At 40.2% G+C, this 22,911-nt stretch overlaps 1 protein-coding gene across 9 annotated transcripts in view; it reads right to left on the reverse strand.

The window, feature by feature from the left end:
- The window catches only part of BLK (BLK proto-oncogene, Src family tyrosine kinase), an 89,659-nt gene extending 67,234 nt beyond the window's left edge, over nucleotides 1-22,425 (reverse strand). For 2 of the 9 annotated variants that reach the window (XM_023550959.2, XM_023550953.2), the window contains exons 1-2: nucleotides 21,369-22,366; nucleotides 20,918-21,134 (exon numbers count right to left, since the gene is read on the reverse strand). The gene's annotated coding sequence lies outside the window, so the exon portion shown is untranslated. Of the gene's footprint in view, nucleotides 1-20,917; nucleotides 21,135-21,368 lie in introns of all 9 variants that reach the window. The other 7 variants (XM_003412346.3, XM_064272614.1, XM_023550957.2 and 4 more) reach the window with 6 other exon arrangements.
- Between the last annotated feature and the right edge of the window lie 486 nt (nucleotides 22,426-22,911).

The raw sequence follows: 22,911 nt of genomic DNA on the forward strand, positions 1-22,911 counted from the left end.
TCGTGAGCGTTTCCTCATGTATCTGTTAGCTACCTGAATGTCTTCTTTAGTGAAGTGTCTGTTCATATATCTTGCCGAAGTTTTTAGTGGGTTATTTGTCTCTTCGCAGTTGAGTTTTTGCAGTATCATGTAGATTTTAGAGATCAGGCTCTGATCAGAAATGTCATAGCTGAAAACCGTTTCCCAATCTGTAGGTAATCTTTTGACTCATTTGGTGAAGTCTTCGGATGAGCATAGGTGTTTGATTTTTAGGAGCTCCCAGTTATCTAGTTTTTTTTCTGCATTGTTAATAATGTTTTGTATACTGTTTATGCCATGTATTAGGGCTCCTAACGTTGTCCCTATTTTTTCTTCCATAACCTTTATCATTTTAGATTTTATATTTAGGTTTTTAATCCATTTTGAGCTTGTTTTTGTGCATGGAATGAGGTTTGGGTCTTGTTACATTTTTTTGCAGATGGATATCCAGTTATGCCAGCACCATTTGTTAAAAAGACTATCTTTTCCCCGTTTAACTGTTTTGGGGCCTTTGTCAAATATCAGCTGCTTATATGTGGATGGATTTATGTTCGGATTCTCAATTCTGTTCTATTGGTCTATGTATCTGTTGTCGTACCAGTACCAGGATGCTTTGACTACTGTGGCAGTATAATAGGTTCTAAAATCAGGTAGAGTAAGGCCTCCCACTTTGTTCTTCTTTTTCAGTAATGCTTTACCTATCTGGAGCCTCTTTCCCTTCTATATGAAGTTGGTGATTTGTTTCTCCATCTCATTAAAGAATGTCATTGGAATTTGGATCAGAATTGCATTAAATCTATAGATTGCTTTTGGTAGAATAGACATTTTTATAATGTTAATCTTCCTATGCATGAGCAAGGTATGTTTTTCCACTTATGTAGATCTCTTTTGGTTTCTTGCAGAAGTGTATTGTAGTTCTCTTTGTATAAGTCTTGTACCTCTCTGGTAAGATTTATTCCTAAGTATTTTATCTTCTTGGGGGCTACTGTGAATGGTATTGATTTGGTGATTTTTGATGTTCTTTTTGTTGGTGTAGAGGAATCCAACTGATTTTTGTATGTTTATCTTGTAACCTGATACTCTGCTGAACTCTTCTATTAGTTTCAGTAGTTTTCTGGAGGATTCCTTAGGGTTTTCTGTGTATAAGATCATGTCATCTGCAAATAGAGATACTTTTACTTCTTCCTTGCCAATCTGCATGCCCTTTATTTCTTTGTTTTGCCAATTGCTCTGGCTAGGACCTCCAACACAATGTTGAATAAGTGTGGTGCTAAAGGGCATTCTTGTCTGGTTCCTGTTCTCAAGGGGAGTGTTTTCAGGCTCTCTCCATTTAGGATGATGTTGGCTGTTTGCTTTGTATAAATGCCCTGTATTATGTTGAGGAATTTTCTTTCTATTCCTATTTTGATAAGAGCTTTTATCATGAATGGCTGTTGAACTTTGTCAAATGCCTTTTCTGCAACAATTGATAAAATCATGTGATTCTTGTCTTTTGTTTTATTTATGTGGTGAATTACATGAACTGTTTTTCTAATGTTGAACCATCCCTGCATAACTGGTATGGATCCCACTTGGTCATCGTGAATTATTTTTTTGATATGTTGTTGAATTCTATTGGCTAGAATTTTGTTGAGGATTTTTGCATCTACCTTCATGAGGGATATAGGTCTATAATTTTCTTTTCTTGTGGTGTCTTTCTTTACCTGGTTTTGGTATAAGGGATATGGTGGCTTCATAGAATGAGTTTGGGAGTATTCCGTCCTTTTGTATGCTCTGAAATACCTTTAGTAGTAGTGCTGTTAACTGTTCTCTGAAAGTTTGGTAAAACTGCAGTGAAGCCGTCCAGGCCACGGCTTTTTTTTGTTGGGAATTTTTTGATTATCTTTTCAATCTCTTCTTTTGTTATGGGTCTATTTAGTTGTTCTATCTCTGTTTGTGTTAGTTTAGGTAGGTAGTGTGTTTCTAGGAATTCATCCATTTCTTCTAGGTTTTCAAATTTGTTAGAGTACAATTTTTCATAGTAATCTGTTATGATTCTTTTAATTTCAGTTGGATCTGTTGTAGTATTGCCCATCTTATTTCTTATTTGGGTTATTTGCTTCCTCTCCTGGTTTCCTTTTGTCAGTTTGGCCAGTGGTTTATCAATTTTGTTGTTTTTTTCAAAAAATCAGCTTTTGGTCTTGTTAATTCTTTCAATTGTTTTTGTGTTTTCTATTTCATTTAGTTCAGCTCTAATTTTTATTATTTGTTTTCTTCTGGTGCCTGAGGGTTTCTTTTGTTGCTCTCTTTCTATTTGTTCAAGTTATAGGGATAATTCTTTGATTCTGGCCCTTTCTTCTTTTTGGATGTGTGCATTTATGGATATAAATTGGCTTCTGAGCACCACTTTTGCTGTGTTCCAAAGGTTGTGATAGGAAGTGTTTTCATTCTGATTGGACTCTATGAATTTCTTTATGCCATCCTTTATATCTTCTATAATCCAGTCTTTTTTGAGCAGGGTATTGTTCAGTTTCCAAGTGTTTGATTTCTTTTCCCTGATTTTTCTCTTATTTATTTCCACTTTTATGACCTTATGGTCAGAGAAGATGCTTTGTAATATTTCAATGTTTTGGGTTCTGCTAAGCCTTGTGTTATGACCTAGTATGTGGTCTATTCTAGAGAATGTTCCATGTGCACTAGAAAAGAAAGTATACTTGGTTGGTGTTGGGTGGAGTGTTCTGTATATGTCTATGAGGCCAAGTTGGTTGATTGTGGCATTTAGATCTTACCTGCCTTTATTGAGCTTCTTTCTGGATGTCCTGTCCTTCACCAAAAGTGGTGTGTTGAAGTCTCCTACTATAATTGTGGAGCTGTCTATCTCACTTTCCAATGCTGACAGAGTTTGTTTTATGTATCTTGCAGCCCTGTCATTGGGTGCATAAATATTTAATATGGTTAAATCTTCTTGGTGTATTGTCCCTTTAATCATTATATAGTGTCCTTCCTTATCCTTTCTGATGGATTTAAGTTTAAAGTCTATTTTGTCGGAAATTAACATTGCCACTCCTGCTCTTTTTTGATTGTTGTTTGCTTGATATATTTTTTCCATCCTTTAAGTTTTAGTTTGTTTGTGTCTCTAAGTCTAAGGTGTGTCTCTTGAAGGCAGCATATAGACGGATCTTGTTTTTTAATCCATTCTGCCACCCTCTCTCTCTTTATTGGTGCGTTTAGTCCATTTACATTCAGGATAATTATGGATGGGTATGAATTTTTTTTTTTTAGTGCTGTCATTTTGATGTCTTTTTTTGTGTGTTGTTGAGAGTTTCTTTTTCCTACTTAATTTTATGTGTTGAGTAGATTATTTTTATTTATTATCTTTTCCTTATATTCATTGTTGTTGATTTTGTTTCTGCTGAGCCTGTTTTTTTCTTGTATTTTATTTGGATGACTAGGATAGTTTGTCTCCTTCATGGTTGCCTTATTATTCACTGCTATTTTTCTAAATTTAAACCTAACTTTTATTTCTTTGTATCGCCGTATCTTCCTTTCCGTATGGAAGGTCTATGATTCCATTTCTTAGTCCCTCTTTATTGTTTTAATGTTGTCTTCTTTTATATAATAATATCACTGTTACCCTGTTTTGAGTTTTCTTTTTTTTAACCTTGCTTTTTTTTTTTGATTTCCCTGTCTGGGTTGACTTCTGATTGCTCTGCCCCGTGTTCTAGTCTTGGGTTGATACCTGATATTATTGATTTTCTAACCAAAGAACTCCCTGTAGTATTTCTTGTAGTTTTGGTTTGGTTTTTACGAATTCCCTAAACTTCTGTTTATCTGGGAATGTCCTAATTTCACCTCCATATTTAAGAGACAGTTTTGCTGGATATATGATTTTTGGCTGATAATTTTTTTCCTTCACTTTTTTAAATAAGTCATCCCATTGCCTTCTTGCCTGCATGGTTTCTGGCAAGTAGTCCAAGCTTATTCTTATGGGCTCTCCTTTGTAGGTGACTTTTCGTTTATCCGTAGCTGCTCTTAAAATTCTCTCTTTATCTTTGGTTTTGGCAAGTTTGATTATAATATGTCTTGGTGACTTTCTTTTAACATCTACCTTACGTGGGGTTTGATGAGCATCTTGGATAGATATCTTCTCATCTTTCACGATATCAAGGAAGTTTTCTGCCAACAAATCTTCAACAATTTTCTCTGTATTTTCTGTTATCCCTCCCTGTTCTGCTACTCCAATCACTCATAGGTTATTTCTCTTGATAAAGTCCCACATGATTCTTAAGATTTCTTCATTTTGTAAAATTCTTTTATCTGATTTTTCTTCAAATATGTTAGTGCCAAGTGATTTATCTTCAAGTTCAGAAATTCTAGCCTCCACTTGCTCAATTCTGCTCCTCTGACTTTCTATTAAGTTGTCTACTTCTGTAATTTTATTGTTAATCTTCTGAATTTCTGATTGCTGCCTGTCTATGGATTTTTCCAGCTTATTCAATTTTTTATTATGTTCCTGAATAATCTTTCTAATTTCTTCAATTGCTTTATCTGTGTGTTCCTTGGCTTATTGTACATATTGCCTCATTTCCTTCCTGATGTCTTGAAGGGTTCCATATATTAAACTTCTGTATTCTGCCTCTGGTAATTCCAGGAATGCACTTTCATATAGAAGATCCCTGGATTCTTTGTTTTGAGAGCCCATTGAGGTGATCATGGTCTGTTTCTTTATGTGACTTGATATTGACTGTTGTCTCCAAGCCATCTATAAGTTATTATATTAGTTTGTGTTTGTTTACTGTGTTGTAGCTTCTTGCTTTGTTTTGTTTTGATATGCCCAAATGGGTTGCTTGAGTGAGCTAGCTTGATTATTTTCGCCTTTGGAGCTCTGGTGTCCTGTCCCCAGACGGCTAGAGCTGTTATTAGATATATCAGTCTAGGGGCCCATTCACTTTTGTTGTATGAATTCAGCTCAGGTGTCTAGGTAGCTGATCAGAAGTATGTGGAACAGGCCCTGTCATACAGTCTTAGTGGGGCAGGGGTGATTGGTGTAGGTACCGGTGTCTGGTTGCAGCAGGGGTCATGCTGTGAACAAGGCAGAGGGCTGAGAAACGATCCCTGAGTGTCTCTGAAGAAATCACATCCCTGTTCCCTAGAGCGTGCAGGTGGGTGGGTTCTGCAGATGGACCGTGGGCACCCAATGTTTTTGGTTGTAAAGACTGGGAGGTACCAGTTATCCTTGGTCCCCTGTCATGGGTGGATGGGTGACCTGAGTGGAGCCATCAGTCCTTAGGCCCCTGATGTGGTTAGGTGAGGATCTTGTTTAATAGGCAAAGCAATGTCAAATGTCAAACACCCACCTCTCCACTGCACAGCTGAAACAGTTGGAGTCTGCCAACAAGAGCCTAATCTCCTGAAATAGGCCCACACAGGTCCACGCAGAGGGGAAAGGTGCTCATAGTCCACAGACTTTTTATGCCTGGACAGGAGCTGCTTTTGTCCTGAGCTCCCCAAGTTAGTGGAGCTGGCAAATTATCTTTTCCCCCAAAGGCAAGCTTTTTCCTTCTCCAAGGCTAGAAGGATGGCTCTAGGTGCTCAATAGTGCCTATCTCAGGCCCAGGGAATTCAGCCTCTGAAGATGGCTTGGGGGTGGGGGGAGGCACATTAAAATATACACAAGTACTTACCTTTTGCTGAGAGCGCCGTTCTTCTCTTGTTCCGGAGTTGTGAGTAGCCTGTGTGGCTGGCTGCTTCTCCCTAAGGAAACTGCAGCCAAACGCTAGTACCAGCCCGCTACCATGGCTCTGGGAATGGTGCCTGAGGGCTCCCTGTGATTCAGGTCCAGTAACTTCTCTCAACTTCTGAACCATCCCTTCCTCCCCCTGCCCCTCTGTTTGTTTTCTAAGCTTGCCTTTTATGCTCAGGGCTCCTAGCTTGTCATAAATATAGTCATTTCACTTGTTCTTTTGGGTCTTTGTTGAAAGAGGGCTCGCCGCAAGCGTCTGTCTATTTCGCCATCTTCGCTTCTCCTCGTCATCTGATTTCTTCTCTGCTGCTTCCATGGGCATTGACTGTGGATCCAAGTAAAATGAAATCCTTGACAACGTCAGTCTTTTCTCCGTTTATCATGGTGTTGCTTATTGGCCCAGTTGTGAAGATTTTTGTTTTATTTTTGTTAAACTGTAATCCACAGTGAAGGCTCTAGTCTTTCATCTACATCAGTAAGTGCTTCAAGTTCTCTTCAGTTTCAGCAAACAAGGTTGTGTCACCTGCATATCCCAGGTTGTTAATGAGTCTTCCTCCAATCCTGATGCTGCATTCTTCATATAGTTCAGTTTCTCTGGTTGTTTTCTCAGCATACAGATTGAATAAATATGGTGAAAGGATACAACCCTGATACGCACCTTCCTGATTTTAAACCATGGAGAATCTCGTTGTTCTATTTGAACAACTGCCTTTTGGTCTATGTACAGGTTCGTCATTAGCCCAATTAAGTGTTCTGGGATTCCCATTCTTTGCCATGTTCCCTATAACATGTTATGATTCGCACAGTTGATCTTCTTTGCATAGTCAATGAAGCACAGCTAAACATCTTATTGGTATTTTCTGCTTTCAGTCAGGATCCATCTGACATCAGCAATGATATCCCTCATTCCAAGTCCTCTTCTGAATCCAGCTTGAATTTCTGGCCATTCCCTGTTGATGTACTGCTGCAACCACTCTTGAATGCTCTTCAGTATAATTTTACTTGCATGTGATATTAATGATATTGTTTGAAAACTTCTGCATTCTGTTGGATCACCTTTCTTTGGAATAGGTATGAACATGGAACTCTTCCAGTTGGTTGGCCAGGTAGCTGTCTTCTATATTTCTTGGGATAGATGAGTAAGCACTTCCAGTGCTGCATCCATTTGTTGAAACATCTTAACTGGCAATCTGTCAATTCCTGGAGACTGATTTTTTGCTAATGCCTTCGGTGCAGCTTGGACTTCTTCCTTTAATATCACCAGTTCTTGATCCTGTGCTGCCTCCAGAAATGATTGAACATCAACCAATTCTTTTTGGTACAGTAACTCTGTGAATTCTTTCCATCTTCTTTTGATGCTTCCTGCATCATTCAATATTTTGCCATACAATCCTTCAATATTGCAACTTGAGGCTTCAACTTTTTCTTTAATTTTTTCAGCTTGAGAAATGCTGAGTGTGTTCTTCTGTTTTGGTTTTCTAACTCCAGGTCTTTGCACATTTCATTGTAATACTTTACTTTGTCTTCCTGAGCCACGCTTTGAAATCTTCCGTTCAGCACTTCGTCATTTCTTCCTTTTGCTTTAGCCGCTGTATGTTCAAGAGCAAGTTTTGGAGTCTCTTCCAATATTCATTTTGGTCTTCTTTTTCTTTTCTGTCTTTTTAATGACCTTTTGCTTTTTTCATGTATATGTCCTTGATGTCATCCCACAACTCGGTCTTGAGCCATTAGTGTTCAGTGCATTAAATCTATTTTTGAGTTGGCCTCTAAATCCAGTGGGATATGCTCAAGGTCGTACTTTGGCTCTTGTGGACTTGTTTTAATTTTCTTCAGCCTCAAGCAAGCACAGATGAAGGAAAACTGATATCAGGCCAAATGAAATTATCAAGGAGCCAAGGAACAGAAGTTGAAAAGAGACAAGGACCTTTCCCTAGAGCCAGTGGAGAGAGAGAGCCTTCCCTAGAGCAGGTACCCTGAACTTGGATGTTAGCCTCCTAAACTGAGAAAAAATAAATTTCTGTTAATTAAAGCCATGCTGTGGTATTTCTGGTACAGCAGCACTAAGAAACTAAGACACTCTGTTAATGTTACTATGTCTCTGTCTCCACCAATACCACCCCGGTCCCCATTTGAGTCACCAGGTACAAACACACTCTGCTGGGTACACTCTTCCTTTTCAAGACCCATTATGAGTAGGAGAAGACAGAGTATCTTGCCATTTGACAACAGGAAACTTTGGATAATAGAAATAAAGAGGAAAAACTTCGTGAAGGATTGTGCTTCTCCAATTGTATTTCTACAAGATGGATAAAGTTTGAGAATCTCTTTATAGCACAAAATTTATTTGTTCATTTTGTTGCAGTGGTATTTGTTGCTGTTATTGTTAGCCGCATAGAGTTGGCCCAGACTCATGGTGACACCATGCACAATGGAGCAAAACACTGCCTGGTCTTTCCATCCCCATGATCAGTTGCAGATTGAACCGTTGTGATCCATAGGGATTTCAATGGCTGAGTTTTGGAAGTAGATCACCAGGCCTTTCCTCTTAGTCCATTTTATTTGTTGTAGTAGGTGGCTTTGTTGTTTTTGATAGGGGTAAGTGTGTTTGTGTGTGTGTGTGTGTGCACGTGCACACACACGGACCCATGCACCCTACATCAGTAAATCCCAGTCTGGTATATGGCTGCAGGGATGCCTCTGTTTTGTTTTTCTAATTACAGACCCCCTAAGACAGGCTCCCGAATGAACCTATTTACCCCAAATACCATATACTAGTGCAACTCCTTTGTACTCAGTGTGAAAACTGCAACCATTCCCTTTTCAGGTCTAATCTAACCTGGGGAGTGGGGGCAAGGGACACCATTCTCAGTCACTATAACCATTCCTCAAATACCAAATCACCATCATCAAAAACATTTTTTGAGCACTTTTTCTGGTGGGTCCTGGCTACTAGCCACAACCACCAGCAATTAACGAAAAGTATTTAGACATTTGTTGTTGTTAGTTGTTGTGGAGTTTACTCTGTCTCAAGGTGATTCCATACGTGCAGAGTAGAACTGTTCCATAGAGTTTTGAGGGCTTTTGGAAGCAGATCGCCAGGACTGTCTTCCAGGACTGTCTTTCAAGGCGCCTCTGGGAGCATTCAAACCATCATGTTTTTGCTAGTAGTAGAGTGCTTAACTGTTTGCATCACCCAGGGACTCCATTTGACCATTAAGATTCATAAAAGATTTTAAACACAAAAGGTATTTGGCAGCATTATACGTATGGACAAAACCAGCTCTTAAAGGCTCATATTTCTCCTTTGTTCTTTATTTTATTTTATGCCTTTTTCTTTACTCATTTGCCGGCAGATTACCAATCAACAAGAGAAAGGAGATGAAATGTGAAAAACATAAATTTTCTTACATGTAGGCAGGCTTTTTACGTCAGCTTTGACAGTCCAAAAATAAACAGGAGGAGTGGAGTCAGGAAGAGGGTGGAGTACACATAGGAAGAGAGTGACTTTATGTGAAGGCAGCAATCAGGGGAACCCATTTTAAAACAGAAGGTTTCATGCCACTGAAAATGACTGCTGCAGAATCACAGAACCCACTGCAATCTTCCACTTGCCCTCCTTAAAATGTCTCATGGAGACAGATTTTAAACCCTTTCCTGCTTCACAAAGAACTGTGACCTTTCTGTGATGCAACGACTATTGTGCAATCAAATTCCTAAAGGCCGGGACCCAGACTTTAGAGGGAGGTCAGGAAGACACCAATCATAGGCATAGTCCCTCATCTCTGGGCCAGAGCCTCTTTGGTGGTATTATTTTTTCTTTCTTTTGGCTAGTTCTCAGAAGGCACGTGTCTTGGTGAGAATGTGGAGAGAAGGAGCCTGGGAAGATTCATTTGCTCTGGAGGGGAGGATGAGAGCTGGTCCCTTTCATTGACAGCCCAGGGCAGGAAGCAGCTTCAGCTGAGTTGAGCCCTCTTTCCCCCTCTGCACCTGCAAATAGGGCCACTAGGCCTGGTCATCAAGAGGAGATGCAAACAGGTCTCAGACAGTTGCCAATAAAGAGCACTCTTTGCTTACTTCAAACGCTGTTCCAGTCCATTCTGGGAAACATCTTGGCCTTGTTCCTTGAGCTGACATAGGTTGGAACATGCATGCTTCCTGGGCACAGGATGGAGCAGGAAGGCGAATCCCACATTGACTTAAGAGCACCACACAAAAGCCGCCTTTCTCCACTGGGGACTTAATAGAAGTCAACACTTTCAGTGTCTGCAGGCTTAAATCTTCCCTGTTAAGAGCTAGGTCTCACGCTGGTCACAATAGGTGTAGGATTATGATGGCTGTGGGAAAAGAGTTCTCCATACAGTTCTGTGGACCCTCTCCACTTTCCCTGCCACCAAGCACACAGCAGGACCACCAGGTACCTGGGCCTCCTTGCTCAGGTTCAGGACTCAGGAGAGCCCAGGATGCAGGGGATTTTCCACTCCTGCTTGCTCAGCAAAGCCAAGAACAGAGCAGACCCTTATCTACAGTTCGGCATAAAGATAATTTTGCCTCTCAGGCAATGGTGTGCTGGGGCCATTTGCACCAGTTCAAAAGAGTCAGTTGTTAAATTTTCCAGAATTTTATGAGCCAGTTGTTAAATACAACCATTATTAACAATTAAATGATGTAACATTACAATTAAATAAGTTATATTAAAAACAAAGGAAACAAATATGCAAACCTCATCAATTCCTCATTTTTCTTTTCTTTTTTTTAACTGAACTTTAGATGAAGGTTCACAGAACAAACTAGATTCTCATCAAACAGTGCACATGTTGTTGTACAACATTGGTTAACAACCCCATGACATGTCAACAGTCTCCCTTCTCAACCTTGTGTTCCCTATTACCAGCTGTCCTGTTCCCTCCTGCCTTCTGGTCCCTGCCCCAGGGCTAGTGCGCCCCTTTATACTTGTTTTGTTCCATGCGACTGTTCAATCTTTGGCTGAAGGATGAACCTCAGGAGTGGCCTCATTACTGAGTTGAAAGAGTGTCCAGGGGCCATACTCTCAGGGTTTCTCCAGTCTCTGTGAGGCCAGCAAGTCTGGTCTTTCTTTTTGAGTTAGAATTTTGTTCTACATTTTTCTCCAGCTCTGTCTGGGACCCTCTATTGTGATCACTGTCAGAGCAGTCAGTGGTGGTAGCCAGGCACCATCTAGTTGTACCGGACTCAGTCTGGTGGGGGCTGTGGTAGATGTTTGCATTAGTCCTTTGGACTAATCTTTCCCTTTTGTCTTTAGTTTTCTTCACTCTTCCTTGCTCCTGAAGGGGTGAGACCAGTGGAGTATCCTAGATGGCCACTCACAAGGTTTTAAGACCCCATATGCTACTCACCAAAGTAGAATGTAGAACATATTTTTTATAAACTCTGTTAATGCCAATTGAGCTAGATGTTCCCTGAGACCATGGTCCCCACAGCCCTCAGCCCAGCAATTCAGTCCCTCAGGAAGTTTGGATGTGTCTATGGAGCTACCATGGCCTTGCCTTGTACAGGTTGTGCTGGCTTCCCCAGTATTGTGTACTGTATTACCCTGCACCAAAGTTATCACTTATCTATTGACTGTTAAGTGTTTTTCCATCCCCACCCCTCCCCTTCCTCATAACCATCAAAGGTTGTTTCTTTTTGTATTTAACCTTTTCAGGAGTTTTTACAGTAGTAGTCTCATATAATATTTTTCCTTTTGTGACTGACTTATTTCCCTAAGCATAACGCCCTCCAGGTTCATCCATGTTATGAGATGCTTCACAGATTCGTCATCGTTCTTCAGCATTGCTTAATAAATAATACTTCATTATGTGTATGTACCACAGCTTGTTCATCCATTCATCTGTTGATGGGCATCTAGGCTCTTTCCACCTTTTAGCAGTGAACATGGGTGTACAAATATCTATTTGTGTGACAACTTTTATTTCTCTAGGATATATTCCTAGGAGTGGGATTACTGGATCAAATGGTATTTCTATTTCTAGCTTTCTAAGGAAGCAAGATATCATTTTCCAAAAAGGTCATATCATTTTGCATTCCCACCAACACTGCTTAAGAGTTCTGATCTTCCCCCATCCTCTCCAACATTTGTTATTTTCTGTTTCATTGATTCGTGCCAGTAATGCTGGGGTGAGATGGTATTTCATTGTGGTTTTGATTTGCATTTCTCTGATGGCTACAGATCGTAAGCATTTCCTCATGTGTCTGTTGGCTCCTTGAATATCTTCTTTGGTGAAGTGTCTGTTCATTTCCTTTGCCTATTTTTTGATTGGATTATTTGTCTTTTTATTGTGGAATTTTTGGATTTTCTTCTAGATTTTAGAGATTAGAACTTTGTCTGATTTGTAATAGGTGAATTTTTTTTCCAAGTCTGTAGTTTCTCTTTTTAGTCTCTTTGTGAAGTTGTTTGGTGAGCATAAGTGTTTAATTTTTAGAAGATCCCAGCTATCCAGCTTATCTTCTGGAGCTTGTGTGTTGTTGGTTGTGATTTGTATCCTGTTAATGCCATGTATTAGGGCCTATAGTGTTGATCCTACTTTTTCTTCTATGAACTTCGTGGTTTTTGGCTTTATATTTAGGTTTTTGATCCCCTTTGAGTTAGTTTTTGTATATGGTGTGAGGTATGGGTCCTGTTTCATTTTTTTGCAGACAGACATCCAGTTTTACCAGCACCGTTTGTTAAAATGACTGTCTTTTCTCTTATACACAGAAAACCCTAAAAAAAAAAAAAAAAAAAGGAATCCTCCAGAAAACTACTGAAAGTAATGGAAAAGTTCAGCAGAGTATAAGGATACAAGGTAAACATACAAAAATCAGTTGGATTCCTCACCAACAAAAAGAACACTGAAGAGCAAACCACCAAATCAATACCATTTACAGTAGCCCCCAAGAAGATAAAATACTTAGGAATAAATCTCACCACAGATGTAAAAGACTTATACAAAGAGAACAACAATACACTTCTGCAAGAAACCAAAAGAAACCTACATAAGTGGAAAAACATACCTTGCTCATGGGTAGGAAGACTTAACATTATAAAAATGTCTATTCTACCAAAAGCAATCTATAGATTTAATGCAATTCCAATCCAAACTCCAATGACATTCTTTAATGAGATGGAGAAACAAATCACCAACTTCATATGGAAGGGAAAGAGGCCCCAGATAAGTAAAGCATTACTGAAAAAGAAGAACAAAGTGGGAGGCCTTACTCTACCTGATTTTAGAACCTATTATACTGCCACAGTCAAAACAGCTGGGTACTGGTACAACAACAGATACATAAGCCAATGGAAGAGAATTGGAAATCCAGACATAAATCCATCCACATATGAGCAGTTGATATTTGACAAAGGCCCCAAAACAGTTAAATGGGAAAAGACATCCTTTGATTTTTTAAATAAAATTTGCATCTTTGATTCTAAGTTGTGTTTCTTGTAGACAGCATATTGATGGATCCTGTTTTTTAATCCATTCTGCCACTCTGTGTCTCTTTATGGGTATGTTTAGGCCATTTACATTCAGTGTAATTATTGATAAAAAAAAATTATTGATAGGTTTGAGTTTATTGCTGTAATTTTGTAGTGCTTTTTTTTTTTTCTTTTTCTTTTTCGTTTTCTTTGTTCCTCTTACTCTCCTCTGCTGAGTTCCTTTTGTTTTTGGATTTCTTTTTCATTTCTTTTGTTTTTGTTTTTATTGAGACTTTATGTTTTTCTTCTTTATTTTGATGAGTAGGTTTGTTAACTTTCTTTCTGGTTACCTTGAAATTTATACTTCTCTTTCTAGGTGTGAACAAGTCTATTATTACTTGGGGTCGCCTTGCCTTCCTTTCCTATACCTACACCTTTTGTTTCCTCTTTTATTGTTCTGATGTTGTTATTTACAGATTAACCTTTCTGGTTCCCTGTTGCAATTGTTTTGGTGGATAGCTCTTGAGAGTTCATTTCCTAGGTTGGTATTTGGCTGGTGCAATCTCGTGTCCTAGATTCAGGCTGTGGTCTGATGGTGTATGTTTTCAGATTGAAGGACTCCCTTTAATAATTCTTGTAAGTTTGATTTGGTTTTTACATATTCCCTTAATTTCTGTTTATCTGGAAATGTCCTAACTTCACCATCATATTTGAACAAGAGTTTTTCAGGACATATTATTCTTGGCTGGCAATTTTTTTCTTTCAAGGTTTTATATATGTTGTCCCATTGCCTTCTTGCCTGCATGGTTTCTACCAAATAATCAGAGTTTAGTCCTATTGTTTCTCCTCTGTATGTGACTTTAGTTTTTCTCAAGCTGCTCTCAGGATTTTTTCTTTGTCTTTGGTTTTAGGAAGTGTAATTATGATATGCCTTGGTGTTTTTCTTTTCAGTTCTATCCTACATGGAGTTCATTGAGCTTCCTGGATGGTCAGCTTTTCATCATTCATGACACTAGGGAAGCTTTCTGTCAGCAATTCTTCAGTGATCCTCTGTGTTTTTTCCATTTTCTCTCCCTATTCTGGAACTCTGACCACTCAAAAATTTTTGCTTTCCATTTTATCCCACATAGTTCTCAGGGTTTCTTCATCTTTCTTCTTTCTTTTTTTCTGGTTTTTCCTCAAACAGAGTTTTATCCAAGTGTTTGTCTTCAATTTCGCTGATTCTTCCTTTCATCATTTCAAACCTGCTCCTCAGCCCTTCTATGACACTGTCCATTTCTGAAATCTTGTTGTTTATCTTTTGGATTTCTAATTGTTGTTTTTGAATGATTTCTAGTAGTGAATTTATTTTGGGGTTTTGTTCCTGTATTATTTTCCTGAATTGTTCTGCTCTTTGGTCCATATTTTCCATGAATTTGACTGCCTTTTCCACAAATTTGTCTATTTTTTCCTCCTGTTTGCTTTTTGCTTCAACTCTTGGATTGCTCTGAATATTAAAGATTTGAATTCCCTATCTGGTAGTTCTAGTGCCTTTTCTTCTACAGGAAAGTCATCTGGTGTTTTATTTTGGACACCTACTGGAACCATCCTGTCCTTTTTTTTATATGTCTGCTGTCTTTGGGACATTCAGTAGTTATTTTCTTCATTTCCTGACTATAGATTTGTTTGTTTTATCTTGCTTTTTTGTTTTATTTGTTATGTCTGACCAGGCAGGCTGTGCCTTCTTTGTTGTTTACTTGTCTGTAGTCCTGGTACTTTTCACCTCCTTGTCCAATGGGCAGAGCCAACCATTCAGCTATGGTGCAGCAGGGCAGATCCAGCTGAAGGGGAGGGGCTGAGATGGGTTGTTTGTGGCATGTACTGAGACCAACAGGGTGGGCCAGGAATCAGTGGTGGGCAGGTTCCAGTAGGCCATGCCTGTGCTGCTCAGGGTGTGATGCTCAGTGCATGGCACAGGTAGGGAGGAAAGAGGGGGGAGGTTGTGGTGTGCGGAGCTAATAGGGGTATGGGAAAGAAGAGAGAGAGGAGAGAGAAACAGGAACCAAAAACTAACAAGCAAGCAAATAAAGAAAAAAAAAAAAGGAGTGCTAAGCAAGCTTGCCATTCGAGTAGATAGATGAGAAACCAAGAAATGGAGAAAAGCAAGAAGAAAAGAAAGAAAAAGGGAAAAAGAAAGGAAAACTAACTAGATAAAAATTTGGAAAAGAAAAGCCCCAGGAGTCCTAGAGTCCCACCCGTGGGGCTGCTAAGACTGGGGACATGGCTCTCAGGCTATGCAGTATAGCCTGGCTAGAGGGGGTATAGATGTCACACAGCACCAGGTATTCAGGAGACAGGAAAAGAAGATAAGCATACAGAGATGAGAAATGGAGAAAGTGAGAAAGGGAAAAAGAGAGAGAGACAAAAAAAAGCAAAAGAAAGAAATGCCCCCAGGGATCCCACCTATGCAGCTGCACAGATTGGGGGAGTGGCTCCTAAGCCATGCAGTGCACCCTGGCTAGAAGGGGTTCCCAAGCTGTGAAAAGAAAAAGAAAACACACAAAGCAAAACAAAAGAGAACAAAGCAAAACAAGGGGAAAAAAAGCCCCATGGATCCCACCAGCATGGTGTCACAGGCTGGGGGAGTGTTTCCCAGGTCGAGCGTGGCTTCACAGCCTTTCAAGAAAAAGCAAAGATGGCACACAGTGCCAGGTGTTCCAGAGAGAGGAGGGGGAAGTGGTAGGAGGCTCAGAAAAAACCAAGGAGACAGAAAGAACCAACACCAGCTCAGGGCCCCAGCCAGTGTGGGCAGGGAGAATCCAAGCAACCTGAGGCCAAAGCAGTTGCCTCTTGCCCCAGAGACTGAGGCTGGCGGGAAGCAGAGGAGGCCGAGGTGGGGGCGGGGGGGCGGGGAGGAAGAAAGAGGGGCTAGGAAAGCATATATCCCTTGTTACTTGTGCCCTGTCTCCTGCTGGGAACTCCGTGAAGCTGCTTTCCTGTACTCCCTGTCTGTCGGTCTCTGACATGGGTGGGGCTAATCCAGGCAGGATGGACACTGCACTTCCCGGCAGGCTGAGCCACCACAGCCAGCCAGGAAGCTCAGAGGTAGAGCAGCGGGGAGAGAATGGGGTGTGGGAAAGTGTGTATCACTGGTTGTCGGGTACTCTGTCTCCCGCTGGGAGGTCCGTGAAGCTGCTTTCCCATGCTCCCTGTCTGCCGATCCGGCAGGAGTCCAAGATGGCGGATCCATGCCGCATTAGGTGATGGGGCCTTCAGCACGTATCTCTCCTTGCTGTCTGTCCTCTGTCAGTTTCTTATTCCTTTTGGTGCTTGGCTGAGTTCTTTATTTCTTCATTTGACACTTCAGGTTCCAGGAATGACGTTTGTCTCTGTTTTAATTAGTTTTTTGGGTCTTTGCTGTGGAGCTGTGGCATGGTGCTTCTATCTATGGTGCCACGTTGATTGGAAGTCCAATTCCCTATTTTTCTATATTTTACTGTTTTCTATGCTAGAGTTTTTTTTATTGTATGTGTCTGGTGGGAATACTATATACCCAGAACCCAGTGCCATCCAGTCGATTCCGACTCATAGTGAACTTATAGGATAGGGTAGAACTGACCCTTGGAGTTTCCAAGGAGCGCTTGGCGGATTTGAACTGCCAACCTTTTGCTTAGCAGCCCTTAGCAGTTAACTACTACACCACCAGGGTTTCCAGGAATACTATATAATGGATGCTATTGTGCATCTCTTCCCAACTTTATGTTAACGATGTTGTGTTGGTAGTTTGAAATTGGCCAAGGTGGGAGTATTTACATCACAGAAATAGGTAAATGCTACAAATCTGGGCTTGATTTTTTTTTTTTTGGACTTAAGAAAGTGATGGAGAAAATGTTAATGCAGATTAAATTTAAACATGTGTCCTGTCTGTAGCTGCCACACTATGAATAACACAAAAGAATTGAGGGGATTTTTTTTAGTATTTTTAAAAATTATTATCCAATTTTGCAAGGAAGTTATTCACATCATTGACTAATGAGCATAGCTCTGATATACATCTTCGTTGTTTCATTTTGGTCTTACTCTTTAACTTATATGAAAATATAAATCAGTGTTTATACCAACACTGCCCTTGATCATCAATAGCAATCCATTGGCTATGGAAGCAACCAATTGGCAAAAGTCAATGAAAATATTCTACGAGAATAAATTTGCTATACCTAATTTATAATACAGAATATTGTGTATTTTCTTTTTTGTAAATTCTGTGATGTATGCCCTTTGTATCAGTAAAATTATTATGTAGGGAGATCCCGGTTTGATTTCCAGCCAATGCACCTAATGCACAGCCACCGACATCCAGACTAAGATAGCCTAGGAAGAAAGGGCTGGTGATTTACTTCCAAAACTCAGCCAATAAAAATCCTAGAGATCACAACGGTTTGAACCAAACTGATCATGGGGATGGTGTACATATTGTGTTGCACATGGGGTCACCGCGAGTTGGGGGCTGGCTCAATGGCAGCTATCAGTGACATATATGTGTATATTTTTCCCTCAGAAAGTTGGTTGTTAAATGTTTACCAGTATGTCTTTGCTCTCAGTATATGAGATACCTATCATGACCTAACTCATTCCCCTTGCCCCAATCGGTGCCAGAGAGATCATTAGATAGATAGATACCACAAAATAGAAATGATTATTTTTCCACATTAATTTGGAGAAGAACGAGAGTTCAGTCTTTCTCAAGAAGCCACCAAAATGAAATTGTGAGAAAGGTTGTTATTTTTGATCCTATCTTCATGAACAATATTTTTTAAGAAAATTGTTTTTTTAATCTAATTTTTCCATAGAAGTAGAAGAAATAAAACAAATCTTAAAACAATTATGTATAATGTTTGTAAGCAGTTGAAACTTAGGCTATTTTTAGATCCACGATAAATTCCAGCTATACAATCCACCATAGGTTGGCCCCCTTGGTAAGGAAATAAGGAATTTCTCTGTGTTTTGGACATGGAAAGTACTAATTCTTATTGCACACCCACACAATGCAACAGGCTCTTTTAGAAATGCTGTGCTGTATTTGTTTTTACCTATTCATTTCCTATGTTTTAAAAAAGATTTCAGGCTACTTATAAAAAAATAAACACCAAACATACAATAGAAGAGACAAATAGGCAAAGAAATCAGACCAAAGGATAAGGTAGGACAGAAAAACAAAATGGGGCATACAGCTGGTACACAGAAATACAGACCATGAGGTATTGTACAATTGCTAAAGGTTAGGTGCAAATTTGGCTCTAAGTTTCCTGGAATCCAGAGCGTAGGATAGAAAATTATCAGTTTGAAGAGTCACAGCGTCCGTAAGACATCCATTTCTAGAGAGAAGAGTGGATTTTCCTGATTTGGAGTCTCAGAGAAATTCTCTCATGGCTCCTTGCAGAGGAGGCCCTGGGTAAAATGGTGGGCAATGGTCTCAACAGGATCTCAGCAATAAATTCCATAGTGAGTGTCCTTTCTCTATTTCTCACAACAGCCTTCAGCATAACCCAAGGATGGTGTGCCCAGGCCAAGAAAGGATTACCCAAACCTGATTCAGTAAACATGATTTCAAGAATAGCCCAAGTATTCAGCACCAAACACAACTCTCTGATTACTAGCTCGATCCAGTGGAAAAATCCAAACTCTAGATTCACATTTCTCAATCTTATTAAATTCATTTCCTCTTTTGAGAAAATAACAAAATTATGGTCTCCTGTTTTGAGATTCCAAAATAAATATTGTGAGTAAAAATAAAGAAATTATCATGTTCAACATGGCTTTCAGACTACAAGCACTCCCCTGGTGATGCTTATATACCCTATTATGAATTGGCAGAGGGGATGTGACAGGAAAGGTACTTCAGGCCCAGATGTAACAAAAACTCTTTAGTTTTGATTTTCATCTCAGTGTCGTGATTTTCATCTAAATAATTCTTTCTTCTTTCTCATCTGCTTCTGAAGCATTTCTCTAATCTGTATGTGGCATCACCTTTGAACAAAGACACACCTACTCTGCTGAGGCCTGATGGTGGAGGTAAGGAGAGGTAGGGGTTTAGCCCTGTCTCTCTGATATCTCTAGAAACACCTGAACCTTACAAGCAAGGATATTGGCTGCTGATGTCCTGGTACCCACTGCTGCAGTCTCTAGGACCAGGGTTATCACTCAAACAAGTGCTAGCTCTTTGAGTGCCTATTCCATATCCCTGAGGCCAAAGCTTCACTCAACAGGAACTGTTTTCCAGCAGCTCTTATCTTTTAGCTTACAGATGTTTGTCTGGCCACAGATTCTGTGTGGTTGGTTGAACCTAGAGGATGGCAGATTACATCCTGGTGGGAGGCATACTCCATGTGGGGTCTGGGCCCTCACTTGCCTCCATTCTTGGCCTGCTTCCTTACTGCAGAAGGGTCAGGTTTGGGTGGTTAAGCATGTGTGTGGGGACCAAGGGCCTGCACCAGCACAGTGGGCTTTATCTCCTAGCAGAGTGAGAGCTCAAAATGTGTGCTATGTGAAAAAATAAATGAATGATAAGAAATATCCATGAAGGGAGAAAAAAAAAGCTATCCAGGAATAAGATGGGGGCTGGGAGAGAGAATGGTTAAAAATGCAAATGGCCTGCTATGCTCTTCTGGAATGTTCAGAGAGAGGACCACTGGGCCTCAAATGTCACATTTCCCAATAATGCTCAGATTTTGACCGTTTCTGCTGCAGGGCAGGATAAGTATAATTTTAAAATTTTAAACTTTTTATTTTGGAATAATTTTAGACATAACAGAAAGTTACAAAGATAGTACAGAGAGTTCCCATATGCTCTTCACACAGTTTCCCCTACTGTAAACATCTTACCTAACCACAACACATTTGTCAAAATTAAGACATTAATATTGGTACAACACTATTAACTAAATTATAATTTTTATTCATATTTTACCAGTTTTTCCACTAATGTCTTTTTTTTTTTTCTGTTCCAGGATCCCATGCAGGACACCACATTGCATTTAGCTGCCATGCCTCCTTAGCTTCCTGTGACTTCTCAGTCTTTCTTGTTTTTCATGACTTTCACAGTTTAAAGGTCAAGTACTTTGTATAATGTCCCTCAGTTTGGGTTTGTCTGATGTTTAGACGGGGGTTATGGGTTTGGGGAAGAATACCACATCATTCTAATCAATCGAATGCAACATCACTTTCAAATCGCATCATTATCAGGAGTTACACAATAGTAACATGACTTATCACTGGTGATGTTAACCTTGATCATTTGGTTAAGGTAGTGTCTGCCAGGCTTCTCCACTATAAGGTTATAATTTTTCCTTTCCATATTTTATTCTAAATCCGGTCTATACCCCAGAGGAGAGGAATTAAGCTCTACCTCCTGAATAGAGGAGTATGTACTTATACAGAATTCCATATAACTATACAAGCACAGTTACCACAAATCTTTATTTCCTTGGCAATGTGAATAGTTGAGGGTGACATCAATGACCAATTACAAAATGACTGGAAAGTTGTCAAAGCCTGAGAATTAAAAAAAATTATCTCAAAATATGTTATCAACTGTTGTTTCCTTTCACAGTTGGCCTTTCTTGGTTAAACAGACTTCTTAGCCAAAAAGGTCATCATTAAATCTATTTCATCACCCCACCCCCAGATGTCTGAAAAATGAAACAACCTCATTAAAAAACAAAACAAATAAAACAAAAACCAACAACCATAACAACCCAATTGTTTACCTTGAGCCTGGCCCTCCGAAAAGTTAGGGCTAACCCTCCATCATGTGTGCAACCTTCTGTTGTAGAGAGGTTGAGTAATTGCCTCAAGCCCCACAGCTGGTAATTGGCAGAGCCAAGATTCTGCAGTCTCTCTGTTCCACAGTCTATGTCCTTCCCTTCCTCTGTAGCACATTCACTGCTTTTTCCAGCTTAGGAATCCCATGAAGCAGAATCTGCCCTATATAGAAGAATTTTTATGAATAAACAAAAAAGCTCCCTAAAATAAAAATGAACAAATGATGGGGCAATTCATTCACCACTGTGGCACTGTTCATGCTAATTCCTTCTTTCTCCATCCCTAATACCCATAGCAATGTTCTTGCTAGGCTGTCCTAGCTGTAGGCCTTACAGCACAATTTGCACAACTTAAAGAATTAAGAGGGTCCACAAACTGGAAGGTTCAGGGCCTTACCTTAGCAGTGCTTCAGTGACTCTTCACCATAGCTTTTCAAATCTTGATGCCCTTCAAGGGGAAGGGCTTTCTAGTGAGCAACTCCTGATGCAATCCTAAAGAAAAAGCGCATCCCCAGATGAATTCTTCTCATCTCAATCAGTGTGCATAGCCCGTTGTTTCCTGCTGACAGTGGTGACAGGCAGAGATGGCAGCCTCCCCGTCTCTGATCAGAGCTTCACAGTCAGCTGCCTCCAAGCAACAAGCTCAGTGCTCAAAACGATCCCTGCCTCTCCAGCTGAGAGTTTCCAAAGTTTCTATGGGTCTCACTGGGTACCTTGGGTCACTCTGTCCAAGAAAAGCTCCTGAGGAAAAGCAACCAGCAGCAGACCTTTTCCTGGCCCTGAGCCAAGTAGGTCAGGCTGCTCCTCTGCCACCAGATAGTTTCCTCATGGGGTTTTGGTTTAACAATGCAGCTGGTGTTTTTCCTGCCCAGGGTCTTGCAGAGTTAGCAAACCTTCAGAGTTAGCAAACCTCTGCTGTTAGTCATGGTGACCCCATGCACAATGCAACAGAACACTGCTCCATCCTGTGCCGTTCCCATGATTGCTTGTAGATTGAACCACAGTGATCCACACGGCCTCCACTGTCTGATTATTGGAAGTAGATCGCCAGGCCATTCTTCCTAGTCTGTCTTGGTCTGGAAGCTCCGCTAAAACCTGTTCTACATCATAGCAACACACAAGCTTCCACTGAGAGGCCAGTGGTGGCTGTGCATGAAGTGCATTGGCTGAGAATCAATCCCAGGTTTCCCACATGGAAGGTGAGAATTCTATCAATTACCACTGTACCCTCAAGCTTTTTCTACAAGGTATGTATCTATCTCTGCCTTTCAGACAAATGCTGCCAGGCATCATGGAAAAAGGTTATGCTCTGCCAGTCTCTCCGCCTTGTTGGTTTTGTTTTACCTCTTAAATGATGCTAATATTATCTATCTCATAGCATGCTGTGAGCATTAAATGGTAGGATGCGTGTGAATGGTGGGCACAGAATTATCTCTCAATAAATGCTAATTGCTCATTTTTTTATACCACTTGTATACGTTTCCCAGTGCTGCCATAACAATATACCACAAACTGGGTGGTTTAAAACAACAGAAACTTATTCTTTCACAGTTCCAGAGGCTAAAAGTCTGGATTCAGGATGTTAGCAAGCCCATGCTCTCTCTGAAATCTCTAGTGGAGGATCATTCCTTGTCTCTTCCAACTCCTCGTAGCCCCAGGCACATCTTGGTTTGTGACAGCATAACTCCAGTCTGTCTTCATATGACCATTTTGCCTCTATGTCTGCCTCTTTGGGTCTTTTCTCTTTTTAGAAGGACCCCAGTCATACTGGATTAAGGCCCACCCTACTCTAGTATGATTTCATATTAATTTGGCCAATTAACTAAGTTACACCTCTAAAACTATTTCCAAACATGGTCAAAATCACAGGTTCTGGGGCTTAGGACATATCTTTTCAGAGGATACAATTCAACCCATAACACCACTCTAGCCAATAGCTG

The sequence above is a fragment of the Loxodonta africana genome, chromosome 19 (genome assembly GCF_030014295.1).
Source record: "Loxodonta africana isolate mLoxAfr1 chromosome 19, mLoxAfr1.hap2, whole genome shotgun sequence".
Taxonomy (NCBI): Eukaryota; Metazoa; Chordata; class Mammalia; order Proboscidea; family Elephantidae; genus Loxodonta; species Loxodonta africana.